The sequence below is a fragment of the Ambystoma mexicanum genome, chromosome 7q (assembly GCF_040938575.1).
Source record: "Ambystoma mexicanum isolate Mex_15411 chromosome 7q, UKY_AmexF1_1, whole genome shotgun sequence".
NCBI classification, from domain to species: domain Eukaryota; kingdom Metazoa; phylum Chordata; class Amphibia; order Caudata; family Ambystomatidae; genus Ambystoma; species Ambystoma mexicanum.
Window position 1 is genome coordinate 911,052,770 of NC_090941.1, and position 22,641 is coordinate 911,075,410.

The 22,641-nt window shown below is 47.0% G+C and overlaps 1 protein-coding gene across 7 annotated transcripts in view; it reads left to right on the forward strand.

The window, feature by feature from the left end:
* Positions 1 to 22,641, forward strand: part of DLG2 (discs large MAGUK scaffold protein 2) — a 5,493,568-nt gene that overhangs the window by 4,239,854 nt on the left and 1,231,073 nt on the right. The window contains exon 1 of one of the 7 annotated variants that reach the window (XM_069639855.1): positions 19,836 to 20,214. The exons of the other annotated variants lie outside the window; for them this stretch is intronic. The gene's annotated coding sequence lies outside the window, so the exon portion shown is untranslated. Of the gene's footprint in view, positions 1 to 19,835; positions 20,215 to 22,641 lie in introns of those variants that run through there. 7 annotated transcript variants of the gene reach the window in all.

Here is a 22,641-nt window from a genome sequence, read left to right on the forward strand (position 1 = left end):
ATTTTCTGTGCCACTTGTTTGTGAGCCACTGTTAGCCACATTTCTACACTCATCATGAACACCATTTCATTTTCCTCCTTTTCTTCTGAAAACAACTCTTCATCTGACACCTGGGTCAGCCTACATCCTTCTGCTAGTGCTATCACCGCCCTCCATGCTCTCCCTTCTTTATCTTGGGCGTGCACAGCAACATAATCAGCTGTTGCAATAATGCTCTCAATGTCCACTGCAATGACCTTCCCTTCCAGTTCATTAGCTGGTGTTTCTGGTCGGAATAGATAGGCTGCTGGTCTCCTCCATATTTTCCCTCCTATCCCTGGCATCCATGCAAATGCCATGTCTGTTCCGTACTGGAATAGCTCGCCGTCTACCGGCTCCGCCCTGATCGCTATCTGTCCACAGTATGCTTGCAAAATCTGTCGTGCTGCAAGCATGTTAATCCCTGGAGTAGAGCAAATTATGCCATCCTCTGTAAAGGAGATCGTCATATTTAATCTGTTCATTATGTCCCTCCCCAGTATGTTTACTGGTGAGGCACTATAATACAAAAGTGGTACTGACAGATCGTAATCTCCAATAGATAGCGGAACGTTATCAGTAAATGGAACCAACCCTTTAGCCCCAGAAAACCCTTGTGTGTTCATGGCTTCGCCTGACATCTTAAACTTACCTTCCCTTATGCAAGACCGGGTTGCCCCGGTGTCAACAAGGAATGATAATTTTTTGTCACCTATCGTTACCTCTATGCGTGGCTCCTCCGCACTATTAGGTGTTACTGACAGGATGGGACACACCAAGGCCGTCTGTGGGCTGTCCTATTGGGGGTACAATGACTGGCCATTCCCTGTGTAAGGGTTGTGCCCCAACACCGTCACCCCACCCAATTGCGTTCGTTCAGGTTGTGGTGGTGGTTGTATTAACGCTGCACCAGTTACTTGTGGCAGGTATTGTTTTATTTGTTGTTGTGGTAGGGAATAGTGTTGGTCACTCCCTTGTGGTGACATCTGCTGTGGTTGTATGCCCTGCTGTTCTTGTGATGTCCTATGTTGTGCTTGTTCGTTCCATGCTGGTGTTCCTGGCCTGACCCTGCATGTACGTGACATGTGTCCTAATAGTCCGCAGCTCCAACACACGGGTGGTTCCCTGTTTTGCCATGGGAAGTTCCCTGTGTTGTCCTGGTATACTGGTTGCCCTGTCTGGTAATTATTTCTGAGTCCCCCAGCCTGTTGTTGGGTATTATATCCGTATCCTCTTCCCCTCATAAACCCTCCTCTCCCTCTATTATAATTATAATACCCAGCTCCTTGCATTGGGTACCCTCCTCCCATGTTCTGTGCGTGTGATTGCAGAGGCAGCACTTGCTCTATTACCTCTTGTGGAGGCGCTATTTGAGCTGGATTTTGTGCAGCCACTACTTGCGTTGGGCTTTGGGCCATTGGTGTTGGCGCAGTTATTAGTGCCCCTTCCATGGTATATTTAGTAAGTTTTTTCTGTACTAATTTGGCCTCTTCTGTTTTCCTGTCCTCTTCCTTTTGTTTCATTTTTCCTTGCCATGTTCTACAGTGATGTACTATAGTCAGTTGTATTTCCGGCCATGGTTTTGCTTCCATCCCCACTACTTTCTTTAATTGTCTCTGAACTCCTTCTGGGAGCCCTTGTACTAGTATATGATAAAATATGGCTGGTGTTTTGTCCCATTGTTCTCTAGTTTCCATGCGCCACTTCTCTTGAATATCCTGGATATAATCAACAGGATCCTCGTTCTCACCCATCTTACGGGAAGTAATGGCTCCTATGTCTGATGTGTCTGGGTACTGCACTCTTAGTGCCTGCCATAGCGCATGTCTGCAGTTTGCAAATGGTGCCCCATCATGCGATGTGTTTGTTATTGTTACCCCATGGAATCCCGCTCTTTTCCAAATGTCATCCGCTCTATCCCCTAATATTGATATTAACAGGCCCTTAACATCTCCCACTGCTAGTTTCTGTCCTGCGGTGTGTTTTTCCATTTCATATATCCATTTACCCGCACCTCCACTTAATGATGGGAGCCTACATTTTATGTTTTCCTTATCCGTATGTTTCCAAGGTACATATTGTGGTCTAACCCCTCCTCTCTCCAGCAGTGGCATTACATTCTGTCTTGTGTCATCCTTTATGCTCCATGATGTTAACTCTTCACACCCCTCCTCTTCCCCCATTCCTTTTACTACTTCAAATCCTTCCTTACTACCTCTTCTCCTACCTCCCTCTTCTTCCTTTCCCCTTTTTTCATCCTTTCCTGTGTTCAATATTGGCACGTCTGTTTGCCTGTCTTGCCTGCGACTAGGGAGGTCCCTAAGCCGACATGCATAAGGTGTAACTTCGTCCATGAAGGGTGCGAGCTTTATTCTGTGCAGAGAGCGTGCAGTTGTTGAACATGTGGGGTGTGGCGTTAGAGAGCGTGATGGTGATGTGGGTGGCGTGTGTTGGTTGGTGAGCGTCGGTGGCGTGTGTTCGTTAGTTTGTGTTTCTCCCATTCTTTTCACTTCCTCCTTACTTCTCTCCAGCTCCTCCCATCTTCTACTCACCCATGGCGAATCTATGTTTGTTCTAGTGAGGTATAGCTTATCTAAGCTTTCCCTTTCACTCTTCCTTCCATCCTCACTACAAAAATCATTCATAAATTGCGCCCCCCACTCTGCCTTTTTTCCTTTTATTGTTACAGTTTTTAAGTCTATTAGGTCTCCCTCTTCCTTTCCGTTGTTACCACCTGTTCCCCTTAGTGCTGACGTTGTTGCTACCTCTCTATTTTTATATACTTCTCCCCATCTTTCACTCTCCCTCTTACTCTCCTCTCTCTCCCCTTCACTCCTCTCCTCCATCTCCCTACTATTTTCCTCTCTTTTCCTTTTTAATTCCTCCATTACTTCGTTGCTCATCTCTTCCAATATCCTTTCATCCTCTCTCCTCCTTACCCATTTCACCCTTTCTCTTTCTACTATACTCTCTATTACCTTCCCCTCTTCATATTTTTTAGCTGTCTCTGATATTATCCTCCTCCTCCATATTTCCATTTCCTTTTCATTTTCTTCTTCTTCCTTCTTCTTCTCCCTCATCACTACTCTTGATACCCTTTCTGCTGCTGCTTTTACCCTTACAGCTTCCCTCTTTCTCTCCTCACTTTGCTCCCTTAATTTTTCCAATTCGTCCTTATCTTCTTTCCTTTTCCTCACTCTCTCTCTTTCCTCCCCCTCAAGTTGTTTTATCAGTTCATTCTGCTCATCCCTTAGTTTAGCTAATCTTTCCTCCAAAATCTCTTCCTTCTGCCGTAGCAGCTCCTCTCCCCTCATTTCACTCTCTCTTTCACTATCCTCGTTTGTTCTCTTTACCGCCTCCCTTTCCTCTCCAGTTAGTGATCCTCGTAATTTCAACAATATCTGTGCAGCTACCCACTCATCGTTTCCTATCTCTACAGTCTGCTCTTCTCTCCTCCCGTCCCCCATTGGTATCTTTCCATGAGCCACATATGGTGGAGGGCTGTATGCCGGGTTTGAGTATCCTTCAGCCGCCCTTAACTGTCCTTTTATTTCTCCTAATTCTCTTAAAGGGTACAACCCTCCCCCCTCTGTTTTCACTCCCGGTGTTAAGGGTATCTCATTGCTCGGTTCCTGTTTTATGTCAGCTAATTTATCAACCTTTCCTCCACCCAGTTTTTCATTCCCCATATTCTTTGTTCCTTCACTCTCCTTTTCCCCATCCGTTCCTTCTTTCTTAATCTCCTTTTCTTCCGGTGTTTCCCCCATAGTGAACATTCCATTTGGTCCTGGTCTAGACCCCTGGAACATCCTCCATAAGTTAAACACCTCCACATTGTTTGCCAACTTCTTCCCCTTGTATGTATTGTGCAGATGGTTTAATAGTGAATGTTGGGCATATGGGTCAAAGCTACCATTAGGCGGCCATGGTGTCAACATTTTGTTGTCCGTCCCCTGGGTCCACTCTATGCTGTACTTAATTAACTTCTCCCTATGTGGTGGCAGTGTGGTGCATATATGTTGTAGTGGGGTAGTGAGGGTATTCCCCCACCCTCCCAACCCTCTCCCGTATGACATACTAGCGCACCCTTTCTTACCCTTCCCCTTGCTACCAGTTTGCAACATACAACCTTTTATTGCTTACCTTGCCCCGCAAGTGTGGGGACTTACGACAATCCTTTGACAAATTATGCAATCATAATAATCACAAAAAAAAATTATAAAACAAATATATTTATGATGTTATATTATATTCCTTCCCCTACGGCCCCCTGCGGCCGAAGCGCACGCAGCCCCCTGCAGCTGCGTACCCCTTACGACGATCTTACACAGTCGTCCTTTTTCCCCGTTCTCCTCCCACCTTTACACTTGCCGTGGCCGGCGTTCTCCGTGCGCAGCCACGCCCCCTTCCCCTTCTCCTCTTTGATCCACTCGTTTATCGTTTATCTCCGTGTCCGCTCCTTTATCATGTTTCTCTTCCCCACCAATGTCAAACCCAAAGCTTCTTGTGTTCACGATATCTTACTAAATCCCTACTGGTGACGTCACCTATTTCTTCGAACTACTGGTATATTCGTGTTATGTTCTTTAAATTCAAAATACACTTGCAATCTACCCCGCTAACCCTACAGCTGTCTTCCTGTCTCTCCTGGAACAAGGTAATCTCATCAATACTATAACCGGACTGCGCACGCTGCGTCGCCTCGCGTGTGATACGCCCCTCAACAGGAGGGCTTAACCAGCCAATTATCTTCCGTTTTGGGCAACTACGTAACTAGCCACCGCCCACAGGGAAACGTCATCTACCTATCGAGTTTCTTGCTCGAACAATAGGGAACCTCATCTACCTATCGAGTTTCTTGCTCGAACAATAGGGAACCTCATCTACTCATTGAATGATAAATGTCAAATCGTAGGAAACCACACACACCCACCCTCACACGTAGTCGCGATTTAGGCCAATCAGTGTCTTTCGAGCGGCTGCACGTGATGTTTTCGTGCCCCGCCCCCCTCTTTCGCGTAACGTTAGCTTTTTGTTGCGAGCGTCTGCACGTGTTGTTCTCGTGCCCTGCCCCCCTCTTTCGCGTAACGTTAGCCGCCTTCTCTCGCACTCAATTCACTACCATTCATTCCATTATCATCACTCAATTAAACCTTCACCCCACCTTTTTACAATACCTCCCTCCTCCCTTATTTACTTCCGCCCCCTCCCTCACAATTTCGCATTGCTTGTTGTGCGTGTCATGCTCACCAAGTTCCCTCGATGCAGGGCCGCTCGACTGCGTGCACCCCTCCAAGCGGCTCGCCACCTCCCCTCGTCTGGACCACGTCTGGACACTCGCCGACCGCGGGCGGGATACTTCTCAACCGGCTCCCGAGGGCCAATATCCGGATTGCGCTGTCCGGTCCTCTCGCAGCTCCGCGATGGTCCTGTAGTCCTCAGAAGGGGGCAACGGCAGAGGGGGCCGCGCCGCCGGGCCTCCCCGCAACGGGAGTGCCTGGAAAAATAAAAAATAAAAGTCGATCTTAAACAGATCTCAGCAGTGCCTCGAAATTGTGGGGGGGGATTCTGCCGGGGTCGGCCGGGCCGTCCGCAGACCTCCGGGCAGGGAGGCCCCAACTCCTCCCGTGTATATCTCGGATCGAGACAGAGTATGAGGCACACACAAGGAGCAAGGCAACTTCTGTCGTTTATTATGCAAACGGCAGGGATGGGTCAAGGAGCGCACGCGTTCGTCCTGACACACACACAATAGTGGGGCTCGCAGGCCCTTTTTACTACATTATGACGCGCTACTTGCGTCATTCCAAAAAGTTACCAAAAGAACCTATCGCCACTCTTGATTGGTTGCTCGAGTGGTGGGGTTAGTATAGTACGCATATAGAGAATGATATTAGTGGTTAAGATGTAGTCAGGTGGTATATCTGGGTTGTCCCTACAATTAGATACATAAGAATTGTTACATGAAGACCCCTGAGGATTGGCTAACGTTACTGACGTCTGAGATAAGAACCTCATGTTCTGATTGGTGCATCCGTGAGCTCCCCAGCCTGGGACCACCGTTGTTCCCAGCACACGGTGCACCTGTGGTTGCAACAGTGTTTCAGTATGGGTACGTGCAGGCAATGTGAGGATTTATTCATAGGTGGGAGACTGACCGTTCCCACTGTAGCAGGTGTCCATTGAGCCTTTCAAGTGTGTCGGCCTGCGTCTCGTAGCGAGGTACCCAGACGCCTTTTCTCTCCTGGGTTTTGGCATCTCGTCAGGTTCGGCTTGGTCACGTGGGGAGGGACCGTGTTTGAGGCATAATTCTGCACAATTAATATTGTTTTTCCACTGTATGTCTGGTTTAATTTGCAGATATGATTTTAACATTGGTACGTGGAGTGCGAGGTTGCAACATCGTGCCTTTGAAGATTTGTTTCTTGACTGTGGGTTTGCAACATTACGACCTTGGCTGGTTGCTCCACTGGGTTCTTTCTGCAGGCTCAGCAACCTGACTTTTGCTTTGTTAATGTCCACGGGAACTCTTGCTTGAGGCCTACTTGGGCCTGGTGCACGAGTAATCCATTTAGTGCATGGATGCTTTAGGTTATAGTGGCATACAGTTTCATGGCCAGTATCGTGTTTCCATTATATCTCTCATGATGGTAACGGGTTTCAAGAGAAGCGTGAGCAAGCGTTATAAATGAGCTCATGGTGCGTCTTGCGTTTCTGCATTCTGAAAGCCTATGTAAAAATAATAAAGATGCACGTCCGTGAATAAGCCTGTCGCCTACGTCAGAGCACTGAGTATGTTCTTCGTGTAGATTGGTGTGGAAATGTTCAGCGTGTATAATAGTTCAGCGGTGCTTCCCGTTATCTAGGTCGTCATGGCATCTCTAACGATGTGTAGATTTCAGTCTAGTTGGTCCGTGCCGCAGGTGTCGGCATGGCCAGTGCGGGCTGTTGGGCAGGCAGATGGACACATCCGTATGTTTCTGTACCAGGGTATTTGGTCATCTGGTAAATGGGCAAACTCTTCTCGTGGCGGGTGTCTGGGCCGCGACCCTCTAGGCCAAGCGCGAGAGGTGAAGGACGGGAGTCTGGTTTTCCATTCTCCCACTTCAAACAGAAAAAGGTTTTTTTTTTTATCCAACATGGATTTTTTTTTTCTCCCACAGACCCAATGATTTTAGCAACAAATACAGAAACTGGGCAAATTGCACAGTACTCTGATTTGTACTCTACTAAATATGAGGGTCGAAAAAAAAATAAAAGTATATTGCTTATACAATGTAATAAGTCATTACAAAATACTAATACTAACATGCTATTTTCTTTTATCACAGAAATGAAGAAGAAAAACATGGACTCCCATTACTAGACCAAACAGTAAGTATACAATAATAAGGACAACCATAGCAGCATATCACATCCATAGTATCTAATACCTTTCTTCCTTATACATTTGTTTTTCACCCAAAGTTATAAGCAAATATGAATGTGATATGCTGCGGTGGTTGTTGCCAGGGCATAGAGTCTTGGGTGCATGGCCAAATGGCCAGGCACCCAAGACTCTATGCCCTGGCAACAACCACCGCAGCATATCACATCCATAGAGTCAAACATTTCAACTATGATCTATGGGAAACTTTTAATGTCCGCGAACAATGTGAGTGTTCTTAGAACACTTTGAACTTGCCAGCGAACAATACGGACACCGTTTTCAGGACACCCCCTACGAACATTTCAGAACAACGCGATAGTTCTTAGAACACTTTCAACTTAACAACGAACAATACGGACAGCGTCCTAAGGACACCCCATACGAACATTCCAGGACACCGGGAGTGTTCTCAAAAACGTCTTCAGAACACCCCCATTTTGTTTATTTGCGAACATTTCAGGACACTGCGGGTGTTCTTAGAACACATTCAACTTGACAGAGAACAATACGGACAGCGTCCTCAGGACACCCCCTACGAACACTCCCCGGACACCGCGAGTGTTCTTAGAAGCGTCTTCAGAACACCCCCATTTTGTTTATTTGCAAACATTTCAGGACACTGCGGGTGTTCTTAGAACACATTCAACTTGACAGAGAACAATACGGACAGCGTCCTCAGGACACCCCCTACGAACACTCCCCGGACACCGTGAGTGTTCTTAGAAGCGTCTTCAGAACACCACCATCTTGTTTATTTGTGAACATTTCAGGACACCGCGAGTGTTCTTAGGACACATTCAACTTGACAGAGAACAATACGGACAGCGTCCTCAGGACACCCCCTACGTACATTCCAGGACACCGGGAGTGTTCTCAAAAATGTCTTCAGAACACCCCCATTTTGTTTATTTGTGAACATTTCAGGACACTGCGGGTGTTCTTAGAACACATTCAACTTGACAGAGAACAATACGGACAGCGTCCTCAGGACACCCCCTACGAACATTCCGGGACACCGGGAGTGTTCTTAGAAGCTTCTTCATAACACCACCATCTTGTTTATTTGCGAACATTTCAGGACACCGCGAGTGTTCTTAGGACACATTCAACTTGACAGAGAACAATACGGACAGCGTCCTCAGGACACCCCCTACGAACACTCCCCGGACACCGCGAGTGTTCTTAGAAGCGTCTTCAGAACACCACCATCTTGTTTATTTGCGAACATTTCAGGACACCACAAGTGTTCTTAGGACACATTCAACTTGACAGAGAACAATACGGACAGCGTCCTCAGGACACCCCCTACAAACACTCCCCGGACACCGCGAGTGTTCTTAGAAGCGTCTTCAGAACACCCCCATTTTGTTTATTTGCGAACATTTCAGGACACCGCGAGTGTTCTTAGGACACATTCAACTTGACAGAGAACAATACGGACAGCGTCCTCAGGACACCCCCTACGTACATTCCAGGACACCGGGAGTGTTCTCAAAAACGTCTTCAGAACACCCCCATTTTGTTTATTTGCGAACATTTCAGGACACTGCGGGTGTTCTTAGAACACATTCAACTTGACAGAGAACAATACGGACAGCGTCCTCAGGACACCCCCTACGAACACTCCCCGGACACCGCGAGTGTTCTTAGAAGCGTCTTCAGAACACCCCCATTTTGTTTATTTGCAAACATTTCAGGACACTGCGGGTGTTCTTAGAACACATTCAACTTGACAGAGAACAATACGGACAGCGTCCTCAGGACACCCCCTACGAACACTCCCCGGACACCGCAAGTGTTCTTAGAAGCGTCTTCAGAACACCCCCATTTTGTTTATTTGCAAACATTTCAGGACACTGCGGGTGTTCTTAGAACACATTCAACTTGACAGAGAACAATACGGACAGCGTCCTCAGGACACCCCCTACGAACACTCCCCGGACACCGCGAGTGTTCTTAGAAGCGTCTTCAGAACACCACCATCTTGTTTATTTGCGAACATTTCAGGACACCGCGAGTGTTCTTAGGACACATTCAACTTGACAGAGAACAATACGGACAGCGTCCTCAGGACACCCCCTACGAACATTCCGGGACACCGGGAGTGTTCTTAGAAGCTTCTTCATAACACCACCATCTTGTTTATTTGCCAACATTTCAGGACACCGCGAGTGTTCTTAGGACACATTCAACTTGACAGAGAACAATACGGAAAGCGTCCTCAGGACACCCCCTACAAACACTCCCCGGACACCGCGAGTGTTCTTAGAAGCGTCTTCAGAACACCCCCATTTTGTTTATTTGCGAACATTTCAGGACACTGCGGGTGTTCTTAGAACACATTCAACTTGACAGAGAACAATACGGACAGCGTCCTCAGGACACCCCCTACGAACACTCCCCGGACACCGCGAGTGTTCTTAGAAGCATCTTCAGAACACCACCATCTTGTTTATTTGCGAACATTTCAGGACACCGCGAGTGTTCTTAGGACACATTCAACTTGACAGAGAACAATACGGACAGCGTCCTCAGGACACCCCCTACGAACATTCCAGGACACCAGGAGTGTTCTCAAAAACGTCTTCAGAACACCCCCATTTTGTTTATTTGCGAACATTTCAGGACACTGCGGGTGTTCTTAGAACACATTCAACTTGACAGAGAACAATACGGACAGCGTCCTCAGGACACCCCCTACGAACACTCCCCGGACACCGCGAGTGTTCTTAGAAGCGTCTTCAGAACACCACCATCTTGTTTATTTGCGAACATTTCAGGACACCGCGAGTGTTCTTAGGACACATTCAACTTGACAGAGAACAATACGGACAGCGTCCTCAGGACACCCCCTATGAACATTCCGGGACACCGGGAGTGTTCTTAGAAGCTTCTTCATAACACCACCATCTTGTTTATTTGCGAACATTTCAGGACACCGCGAGTGTTCTTAGGACACATTCAACTTGACAGAGAACAATACGGACAGCGTCCTCAGGACACCCCCTACGAACACTCCCCGGACACCGCGAGTGGTCTTAGAAGCGTCTTCAGAACACCACCATCTTGTTTATTTGCGAACATTTCAGGACACCGCGAGTGTTCTTAGGACACATTCAACTTGACAGAACAATACGGACAGCGTCCTCAGGACACCCTCTACGAACACTCCCCGGACACCGCGAGTGTTCTTAGAAGCGTCTTCAGAACACCCCCATTTTGTTTATTTGCGAACATTTCAGGACACCGCGAGTGTTCTCAGGACACATTCAACTTGACAGAGAACAATACGGACAGCATCCTCAGGACACCCCCTACGAACACTCCCCGGACACCGCAAGTGTTCTTAGAAGCGTCTTCAGAACACCCCCATTTTGTTTATTTGTGAAAATTTCAGGACACCGCGGGTGTTCTTAGAACACATTCAACTTGACAGAGAACAATACGGACAGCGTCCTCAGGACACCCCCTACGAACACTCCCCGGACACCGCGAGTGTTCTTAGAAGCGTCTTCAGAACACCACCATCTTGTTTATTTGCGAACATTTCAGGACACCGCGAGTGTTCTTAGGACACATTCAACTTGACAGAGAACAATACGGACAGCGTCCTCAGGACACCCCCTACGAACACTCCCCGGACACCGCAAGTGTTCTTAGAAGCGTCTTCAGAACACCCCCATTTTGTTTATTTGTGAAAATTTCAGGACACCGCGGGTGTTCTTAGAACACATTCAACTTGACAGAGAACAATACGGACAGCGTCCTCAGGACACCCCCTACGAACACTCCCTGGACACCTCGAGTGTTCTTAGAACAGTTTCACTTAGCTTGCAAACAAAACGGACACATATTGAGTCCTTAGAACATCCCCCAGTCAGTTTATTTAGAACATTTCAGAACACCCTGGATGTCCGCAAACAAATCGAACACAAAAAGAACGTCTAACACATAAAAAACACAACTTTCATTCTATCTCATACACTCCCACCCTCCCCAAACACTCCTACACACCAACACACTCTACAAAATACACATTTTGAACAAAGTTTCACCGCGCTGTCCACGGACGTCCGCGAATCCAAGATGGCGGGCGCTACCGAAAAATCTGACGCGCTTCACGCTCCACGCCGTCCAATCAGCGAACACGTTGCATGTTCGCGAACATCACGCAAGACGATTGGCCAATCAGGACACTGTCTGCGGAGCGAACAGGGAAGTGTGTCTGCGAACCGAACACAGATATCACTAATTTTTTTTTACCTACTTTTTGGTCATTTTAAAAAAAACTACTGGACGGATTTTCACCAAATTTGCAAAAGCACGCTTTCGGGACCAAGCAGCTGCTCCTGGTCCAAATTTGGTGGAAATCCGTCCAGCTGTTTGGGCTGTAGGTGCGAGCAATAATTTTTTCCCATTCAGTCTATGGGAAAAAAAAAAGTTTTGGGACCCCCCTATAACTTTGCCCCCCCTGGACGAATCCGCACCAAACTTTGTAAAGAAATTCAGAGTGACCCAAATACCTTTTTTGCAAAGTTTGGTGAGGATCCGTCCAGGGAGAGCGAAGTTATAAGCCACCCAATAAGTGCTCTTCCTATGGAAACAGCAACTTAACCATAACTACATGGCCACTAGCGTGGCCATGTAATATATATATATATATATATATATATATATATATATATATATATATATATATATATATATATATACTTGTATACACCTCTCGCTCCCTGCGCTCTGCTGATCTCTGTTTACTCTCTGTTCCCCCACCTCCTTGTGCCTCTTCTCGTTTCCGCTCCTTTCAGCTCCTTGCCCCCTACATAGGAATTCCCTTCCTTTCACTATCTGCTCCATGTCAACCTATTCCTCCTTCTGTTCCTCCTTAAAGTCACTCCTTCTTCACCCCCCTCCCTGACTCCTCTCCCCTTGCTCCCCTTCTTTCTCCTCCAAACACCAATTTCCTGTTCCTTATTTCCCTGTCTCCCCTATGATCTCCACCCTCCATACTCCCTTTTCCCTTTCCCTTTTCTCATTCCCATACCTCTCCTTTTCTCTCCCTTCTCAAATGCAAATTGTTCCACATGATGTTGTTCTGGTTTGATTCATGTATATTAGTATTGCTTCTATGTTCCATGTTTGATGTTTTCTTGTTGTTAAACCATAAAGCGCTTTGGAGTAAAGCGCCATATAAACAATAAACTGCAAATACAAATACAAATATATTGATACAATGTGCAATTTATTTGTAAATCTTTAAACAGAAAGTTGGACTATATAACAGCGTCCTTGTATGCTGAAATTCTTTAGAACTGTATTCCCTGACAAGTGTTTTTCTCCTTTTATTCTGTGACCCTGGACTCAGCATTCTGTGTTTGTTCAAGAAATTATTCTCTCAGTTTTCTATGGAACATTGCACTCAGTATCCAATGATTTAATGTTTCTCCAAAATGTGTGTTGTTCTCTCTTTGTCTGGAGCTATCACCCCTGGTCCTTCCCTGCAGCTGCATTCTTTGTATCACTCTGCTTCTCACTTTTCACCTTGCTAACTTCTTTCTGTGACTGTATTTGAGTGGGCGTCTATGGGTTTCCACACCACCCCTTTCCCTCATCTGCTAACTCACAGATGCTTGTTATGTACCCCCAGGGGTACAATGTATCTATTTGAGACAGAGACAGTAAGAAAGAGAAAGAGAGTGAGAGAGAAAGAGAGAGCGAGCGAGAGAGATGTGGCATTGGAATTTAGGGTTGCAGATTGTTTAGCCATTTATGGCCAACTCCTGTCGTCCCCCAACTAACTGACTCCCCTCTAAAATCTCTTCCCACCTTACAGCACATGCACAACTCCTCCGCACCCACAGGCCTAGCCATCAGCACATCAACAATAGCCGAGCCACAGCCAAGCTCTCCTATTTAGCCCTGTCACACTCGCCCACATCTCCCACATCACTTGCAAACCAGACGCAAAGCACTGTAGTCTATCATATTTTGAGCTTTCCCCTATAGATATTATGGTTCTCTGCCAAACCCACAGAAAGCAGATTGGCACTCATGATCCGGGTACTTCCCACCTGCACCCATCAACAACTCAGATTTTGCCTCTGCCTTTCCCGCTGTCCCATTAATGAACACCACCCCACTTTTTTCTTACAGTGCCAAGAGCAGAAAGTCCACCAATAGTGGCAGACAGGTGGTATACAAGACCACTTGCATTACATAACATAAATGACTTCATCCAGACCACATCTGTGCTAGATGTATGTACCTACCCTTAAAGCAGGTAGAGTCATACAGTGCTACAGACCAATACAGCATTATCGTTGTGGCGGGTTGGCCGGCATCATGCACTCATAGAAGCTGCTCCCTTACAAATGCAATGGTCTCCATGCACATAATAGGATGCAATCCCAATTGAGATTCCTTTAGAAATCTGTAGAAGTCAAGATATACAAAGGTTAAATTGGACATGCACCCTTACTACAGCCGTCCCAGGGGTCCACTTTAAATTTGATTTCAAGTACGTTAAGCATCACTTATTTAGAAAATTCTGGAAATTACTATTGCAAATAAAAGTAATATTTAGCTGCAGCAAATTTGCTGCAACCAAGTTAAGTTTTCCTGAAAGAAAATGCACAAGAAACTATACAACAGAGGTCCTAGTGGCTCCTTTTAGTCCTGGCTGTAACATTGCCGTCTCCCTGAATTTCTACAAAAGTTGTTAATCTTTCATAGCACAGATCTACAGAAGACCTCAAGTGAACAACCACCTAATCAATTCAACAACCAACGAGCTGTTGTTTATATCAAAGGGCTTCCTAGGAATTGAAGAGCTGGGGTGGGTGGGTAGCTAGAAATCTATACTCAACATGGCTGCTTGTTCAGAGTCTGTGGGCCTCATTGCCGGTTTGGAGGACTTACTGTTGGTGAATCTGCCAAACTCAAAACTCTTCCGAGCCTGTGGAAACTGGATTACCTCCTCGGAACTGAAAGTAATGCCTACATATTTTGAGATGGTGTCATTAAAATCAAGGAGTTACATAAAAGAGTTTAAAGACAGGCCTTGTTTGAAAAGAATTAGTGATATTTACTAAATGCAAACATTTTCGTTTTGTTTTCCTTTTATGCTTTACACAATTGAGGCTACACTCAAGTATGGAAAGTCTGTAGCTCATCTAGGCATATGGTAGCAACATATGCTGACATGAGGCCTTACCTGGCTCTGTGAGTAGGCAACATGGTATATGCTGGATTTAGAAGACCGTGGGGTCGCATCTGAAGATATGATGGTATCATATATGTCAATTCCCTCCCCTGATCTTTCAGAGCTACCCGTTCTCTTTTGGACTCTTCCCTCTATTTCTTTTCTCATTTCTTTTCTCCCTCTACATATGTGATCCATGTCTGTGTGGCTTTCTTTCCTGGAGATAACTCCACCTATGTAACTTCACCTGTGTTAGATAACCTGTGCAATGGGACCTGCACGATTTCTCTCCTGCATCCCTTCTATATGTACCTCTGCTGTCTCCTTCCCTGTAGCTTCACTGTTCTCTGCTACCTTTTTCTACTCTCTCCTCTTCTCCTTTTTCTAGTGAATTTAGGGCCCATGGCGGGTAGTGTGTCAAGCAGTTGGATGGGAAGCAGAATAACTTTTTACACCAAATAATCAAACCAACTCAGGAACATAGCAAAGTCCTTTTACTGTTTTATTATCAATTATCTAAACAGGGAGTTACAACGGACGTCAATGGATGTCGCACAGCGTTCTCTAAAATCATTTTATAAAAACAACACTTTTATAGTAAAAACTCATCATACGTGATGTCATACTACATGGCAAATAAGAAAAACCTATGGGGGTAGTGGTTGGCTCAAGGAGAACATCTAGGTTTACTTTCTATAAGGGGTCGGGTTGTGATTGGGTCTCTACAGTCAGGTGGACAACTCATGCCCACAACTAGTGCAAGTCATTTTCAAAAGTTATTAGAAAACCAGTATATCATTGGCTCTTAACTATATGGCCCTTCAGTATATGGCCCTCTACAATTGATTGCACGCTCATGCACTTCTGGAACATTCGGCTCACTATCAGCACGTAAGCTCATACCTCAGGTGTCAGGGGTGGACTGGACTGTACCTCCCCACCCAATTAGCCCACTATCTCTCATCACCAATGACTTCTGCCATGAAGATTGACTTTGAACCTGGCCATGCAATATATTCTCTTCTCTGGGAATATAGGGGAGTCTGAGCACACGCTTATGAAAGTTTTGGAACTGCATGCCCAACTCTATTTTCATCCTGGGCTCACATGACAGGAGACCGGAATTTTCACCATTTTTCAGCATTAAATTGTCTTGAATTTATACAACTTGACAATCATGGTGTTCTTTCTTTGCACCTTAACAAGGGATGATTCAGCTTCTCACGTTCTCTGCCTTCAAGAATAGATAACCAGTCTTGGCTGCCTTCAGTCTTGACACCAGGCCAGAGAGCCCTTCTCGATTCTTCCATGCTCCCAGCCAATTCTCTGCTGCGACACAGCTTTCATCCATTCTCTTCATGGTTTGAACTTGCTAAAATTGTGACACTGATTTCCAGCTTCTATCTAATGGTGGCTCCGCCTGCAATCTATTCACTACGTATAGTCAGATTCTAAGATTACTTGATCTACTTGCGTTGTTGCATCTGTACAGTTATTGAACAATTTGTATTTTCTGCAGTGTTCTTCATACGTCCAATCTTTGTCGTTTTGCACATTAAAGTTTACTCAATTCTTTACTTTGTCATCAGTTTCTATAAGGTCCATACATACTCTTCTTCAGCCAGTCTTCTCAGTGTGTCCCGCTCCTTTCTTGTGACATCACCAACTTCTCTTTCTCTCTTTTTCATATTCCTCAGGGATCTCCGCCAAGAGATTATCATCTCTTCGGGAATACATCTGATAGGGTTTTCTTAGTGGATACCTTTTCTAGAAGATTTGATGTGGGATAGTCACAACTGCTGGTGTCAAGCATGGCACAATTTCAGGCTGCCAGCATATGGGTAGTAGGGGGGTGGGACTTCCTGCAGGGGCAGTTGGCTGCTACTCTACACTAGTGTTCTTCTCAAGTACATACTTTTGTTCTTTGCCTCCAACACAAAACAATGTTTCACTGCTGCAAGCTTGATCAATGTGAGTGTTTGCTTGTGTCTTGATATTGATATTTTATTTCTATCGCGCTCATACACAAGTGTCTCAGAGCGCAACAAGGCAAGGGAGGGGAACAGGGGAGAACAAAACAGCAATCTTACTAGGCCCAGTGAAATTGAGAAAGCGCAAGTGCATGGGAGAGGGGGAGGGGAAAAGTGCATGGAAGGGGGAGAAGTGGAAAGTGTGAAGCAGAGAAGAAACAGATAAATAATAATAAAGAAATACATAATAAAGGCAACAAACAGTGGTAGTGCAGCCAGCAATTTGCAAGTGCTAGGTTTAAGGCAGCAGACGGGGTAGGTTGATAAGTGCAGGAAGAAAAAGTGGGCTGTATGGGTACAGATAGAGACCCCAGTGCAAGGGGTGGCCCGGAGGCAGTGCAGGAGCGTGGCAGGGTGAGCAGGTACCTGGGCCCGGAGGACAGAGTGTGGCCAGGTGCACGGTGCCAAGAGAGAACAGATCAGCAGTGGAGAGGGGGAGCGAAGGCAGAAGCAAAGAGGAAGGTCTTGAGGTGCATCCGGAACCGGAGATGGTTCTCCTCACGTTTTAGAGTGGCAGGGTGGGTGTTCCAGATGGAGGCCCCAGCGGAAGACAGAGATCTACCCGGAGCTCGTTTCTTTGAAAAACAACTGACCCTGAGGGAGTTAGAGGTAGAGGAGTGAAGAGCCCGAGAGGGGAGGTATTTGCGGAGGGATAGCTGAAGGGATTTTGGACCCAGGCCAAAGAAAGCCTTGTGGACAATGCAGAGGGTTTTGAATTTAACCCTTGCATCCACTGGGAGCCAATTAAGAGATTTCAGAGCTGGAGAGATACGATCCCAGGGCTTGAGGCCAAGGACAAGTCTTGCAGTCCTGTTCTGGATAAGTTGCAGAGAGTAGAGGCAGGTAAATTTAGAAAGAGGCTGTTAGTCCAACCTAGAGAGAACCATGAGCTTCTGGGGGAAGGAGAGGAAAGGCAGGGTACCTCTGAGGAGGTGCAGTAGGAAGTTTGACTTTTTAGAGACCTCAGAGATGTGGGCCAAGAAGGAAAGGGTGGAGTCAAAGATGACCCCGAGGTTCTTAACCTCTTGGCACCACAAATGGCCTGGGGTGCAGTAGAAATGCATTGCTCTGCTAAGACCATGCTTTTGTTGAACAACATAATGCATTCAGGGAGCAGGAATCTGGTGGCACCGCCATAGCGCTACATGAGCAGACGCCATTAGGGTCTGCTTCACGAACCATGGCGACAGCTGTGGGGGCTTGGGTTTGGGCGTTTCCTGGGCACCCAAGGTAAAAAACACTCCTAGGGCACAGCAGGGAATTGTGGACTTGTCTGAGTTCAGGTGCTCACCCTTTAAGAAGGTGGTTACCTGACACCTCTTTCTTCGCTGTGCACGCCCGCCAGATGATTATCCACCATCCCACCTCACATTTGCTGGTACTCAGTGTGGGGACATTGGCATGTGTCTGGCATTTTGTGTGTCTAAGCATCCACTGGTAATGTTTCTGAACTATTTGTGGCATTTTGGATTGTGTGGGCATTGTTGACGGAGACCTCCACAATGTTGTAGAAATGGCGAGGTTATGACCATAAAACAAACATTCATGAGCTTGCCATATGAGCTGCATTGTGCTACCAGGGCTTTGGGTGAGGGGTCCTCTCCCTTCCAACAGACCACCAAGCCGAGGTGGTCGGTTGGCTGGCCACTCGTATTGCCCACCGGGGAGAAAAGCGGATCCCAGGCTTGGGTCTTCGACTGTCCGCTCAGATATTTGTCTTATGAACTGAAACAGCTGAAAGGCCCACAGGCTACTGGTGGGTCAGAAGCAGCTGCCGATGCAGGGCCACGTTAACTTGCTTGTCAAATGTAGCAATCAGGTAAAAGCCCCCGTCAGTTTCTCCAATAAAATGTGGCCTGTTTCTCTCCAAATGGTTATGATTGTAGTGGCTTACTTTGGTCTGTGTGTAAGCCACGGTCATCATACACAAGTGGACCCCTTAATGCTTCACACCAATTGGACCAATAGCACTGAATGAATAGATTTCACTGATTTGTAAAAGGGCATCCGCATACTGGAGCACAGTGCACATTTAAAAAAAAAAATCCAAGTGACACATGGCACCATAGAAAGCACAAATACTGTATGACAGTGAGTGCCCCAGGGTGGCCCCATGAAAGCAGGTGCCACCAGCGTGCCATGGCACGGGCAATCACTGGCAGGAGACATGAATTAATTATTACAGCGCCTGATTGTCTTCCTTCATTAGATCATTATGAGTTCTGCAAACTTTCACATGAATCAAAGACTCATAGAGTTAATTGTGAAAATGATATATTAAGTATTTTTTTATTTATTTGATTTTGCATTTGTAAGGCGCTTATACATCAATTACATCGCGTTTCAAACGCCCACAGGGCAACAGGCAGGGAACATGGGAATGGAAGGCAAATATTCAGTGAGAGATGTGGTCCTACTGGGCCCTATGAGCATTCAGAGCTTGCAAGTGCAGAGAGAGAGGGGATGACTGGCAGAGATCACTTGGTGAGGACGGTCACATGTCACCAAATAATAGCAGGCCTGTGACAGCACTGGCCAGTGGGTGCAGGCTGAAGGTGATTGGGGTGGGAGGCCAGGACCCAGCTGGACACATAAGGGCCCTCGTCACCAATCTCAGTGAATGTGGGGTTTAGCAAAGGAGGGGGAGGGGACGGGAAGGTGAAATAGTTGAAACAAAATGGTTTGTATAGCACAAGTTCACTCTAAATTGAATGCAGAAGTCCATCATGCTGGCACAATGAGGCTGTTAATGTGTGCTCGTGGATGGTTAATGTAGGTCACGTGCAAGGTTTAGTCAGTTTACTACACTACAGGATTTATTGGGGAACATCCACAACGTGTGGCACCAATGCATAGTTCACCAAAGATGTTGTCATGAAAAAAGAACGTATACAAATAATGTCATTCATTCTGCACTTGTGACATCCGTATAACTACCTGGCTTTCTGGTAGCTCAATGTGTGAGAATCTCGCTCCTGCGATCTGCGTCCATTCTGCAGGGACTATGGATTGAATCCCAGCAGAGCTGACGCAGCCTTTCATCCTCCGATGTTGACAAAAGGAGAACCATTATAATATGCCATAGTAACACGTGGGGTTTAAAAGCGAGTGCTGTCGAAAAAACGCAAGCACTTATTATGGACCCTCCCTGAACTCCCCGGTTCCACCTTAAGCAGGTGCAACGAATGGCAAGCGGGGCAGGCGGAGGATGGCAGTGCCTTCTATTGGTCTGTGCCTGCACAGCCCGAGCACCAATTACTGCCACTGCTGCCTGCGCTGATGGGTTTCTCGGGTGACTTGTAGCAAGATGTAACGCGAGCAGGCAGCGTGTGCGCACAGGATGCTTGCTTCCGGGTGATAGCTCATGCACAAGGTCCGCGGACTGCTGCCTTCCTTATTCCCGTGGCGCTGCCGGTGAAGGGCACTGCTGCGCTGAGCTCCGAAGGCAGGTGAGGGGGAAGCAGCGTGCCTTGGGGATCAGAAGGAACTGCGCCCGGCGCCTGGTATCCCGCTGTGCTCGCCTGCATTTGCCTCTGGTGAGTGATAGCGGAGTTCGCCTTTGGAGGGCATGCATGCCCTATTGCACACCATGGCAGTGAGTACATGTGTTTCGCAATGCGTGGCCTCTGGCCCTGCACTTTTATTGCTCTAGGAATCGGCTAGGCGAGCCGCTGAAGTCTTGCCCGCTAGCTTTCACTTGACACCCAAAGGGGCTACGGTATTGCTGGGGAACCCCGTGAGTCTCGCGTGTTATATGCCGAGCCCTTCAGCCCTCTCAGAAGGTGCGCTTGAACCCTCACGGCGGCGAGATCAGAGAGGAGAGTGCGTTACCGCGGGCGGACAATGCACGTCTTTGATGTTTCATCTGCATTATAAAACCCCGCATCTAAAAATACAGCAAACAGCTGACCCGAGAACGGCTGCATTATTTATAGCGTTGGGGACAGGGGGGTTAGTTGCTTGGGTGTTGGGATGGTAACATTCTAGGACCCAGCACGCGCTTTCAGCAGCATGCGCAAAGAAGCCAGTTGTGTTTCACAAACGCATCCATGGGTTTCGGTCATCAACCATAGTAGCGAATGTGCACTTTGCCGGCACTTCAGCAGCCTCATGCAAGTGACTGGAGCCCCTCCTCCTGTAATGTCCTTTCTATTTCCCCAGGCACTGGCTGCTGCCTGGGGAGATACGGGATTTAATTATCACGAAACAGTTAGAAAGAGCGTGTTTCCTGCCTACGTGAGTGTTTCCCCTGATGCCTTTAACTGGGCACGAGGCTAACATTGAGATGCGCTTTCTGGCAACGCGAAGGCAGTGCTAGGAAGAGCGCATTCTCCGTGTGCCACGGATTACTTGCTAATGGCTGAAAATGTCATTTAGTTGAATAGCGCAGGAAAGCTTTACACGCAGCCATTTTCTCTGTCAACGTGTTCGCTGAGGCACTTCCCACATGTATGCCTGATGTACATGTGCAGTGAGCGCCGTACCATGGGGTCGCTCTCTGACGCCCCATGGACTTGAACTAACTGGCTCCTAGAAATTGCACCTCGACCTCGCAGCAGGCTAACTTGTTACTAGACCCCCCAGACTCCCGGGGTTTAAGCCTCTCTGGGTTCCCTACTCTGAACTGTCTGCTGAGCTATTCCCACCCCACGGTCTACCTATAACTGCTGAACCCATATGCATGCATACTTATAAATTGCCGATCCCATACCCTCACCCAGAATAATTTGTCTCATACATTGTTTGTCAAGTGTTGGCAATAAAAGGCTGTAGGTTTTATTGTACAGATGGTTATGCAGATAACAATAATCACATATCATGATAGTAACATACTTTTGGGCACCGGGTCTTGGGGTTACCCCCTCTGGCCCGTGCCCGCCTTGTCATGTCCCACGACTTGTTGTGGGCACCATACAGTGCCCTGTACTTCTTTTCCTTTGTTCTTCTCCCTTATTTGTAGGGTGGGAGGGTTTTGTGGTAAAGAAGCAAAGGTTTGGAAGGCACTGAGTAAACAGTGCACCTCCTGTGTGTTTGGGTCCCTGTTCAGGGTCCACAAACTGTTTGTGTTTTCTCAGAGCATGTTGCTCTGTATTTATAAGACCCAGGGGAGCCCTGGGTCTTTGATATGTAAGTAGTGGGGGGTATGTTTCAGCCCCCGGCTGGGTAGCCGACTATCTGGCCCCCTGGGGGGGGGCAGGTCTTTGAACCTGATCACTGCCTGCCTGTTGGTTTCTTTAGGTGCTTAGTACCTTGCTGCATGAAGGAAGGGTGAGGTGATTGCTCACACTTCACCCTTCCTCAGCATTGTGTTGCCCAGACTGCATGTCTCTTCGACTTGGGGGGAGGAGAGGAGCAGAGAGGGGGAGAGGTTGAGCTGCCCCTTTCCAGGCCTGCTGATGCTAACAGCAGTTACCCTGCCTCGCTTTGTGCGGCACTGCAGCATTGCCCATAACTGCTGAACGAATATGCATGCATAATTATAAATTGCCGACCCCATACCCTCACCCAGAATAATTTGTCTCACACATTGTTTGTCAAGTGTTGCCAATAAAAGGCACTAGGTTTTATTGTACAGATATGGTTATGCAGATAACAATCATCATATATCATGATAGTAACATACTTTGGGACACCGGGTCTTGGGGTTACCCCCTCTGGTCTGTGCCACCACACGTGGACAGGTAAACGGCTGACCGCATTCCCCCAAAAATATCTCCTATTGGCAACCCCTGGAAGCTAGAGTTGCTGTAATTTCTCGAAAGAAATGTTCCATGCCCTTGATTGATAGATGGGTGCCGTCTTTGTGAAAAAGGTCCGGGTCACCCAGTGTAATGGCTGGGTGCTTTATGAAGCCCAGTCCTCTCGCTGTACAACATTTTTCTAGCCCCCTGTTGATTTTTCGCCTAGAAATGTCTACAGATTTGTAGAAGTTGGCCCCTTGCCATTTCTTTCTGGGTAGGATG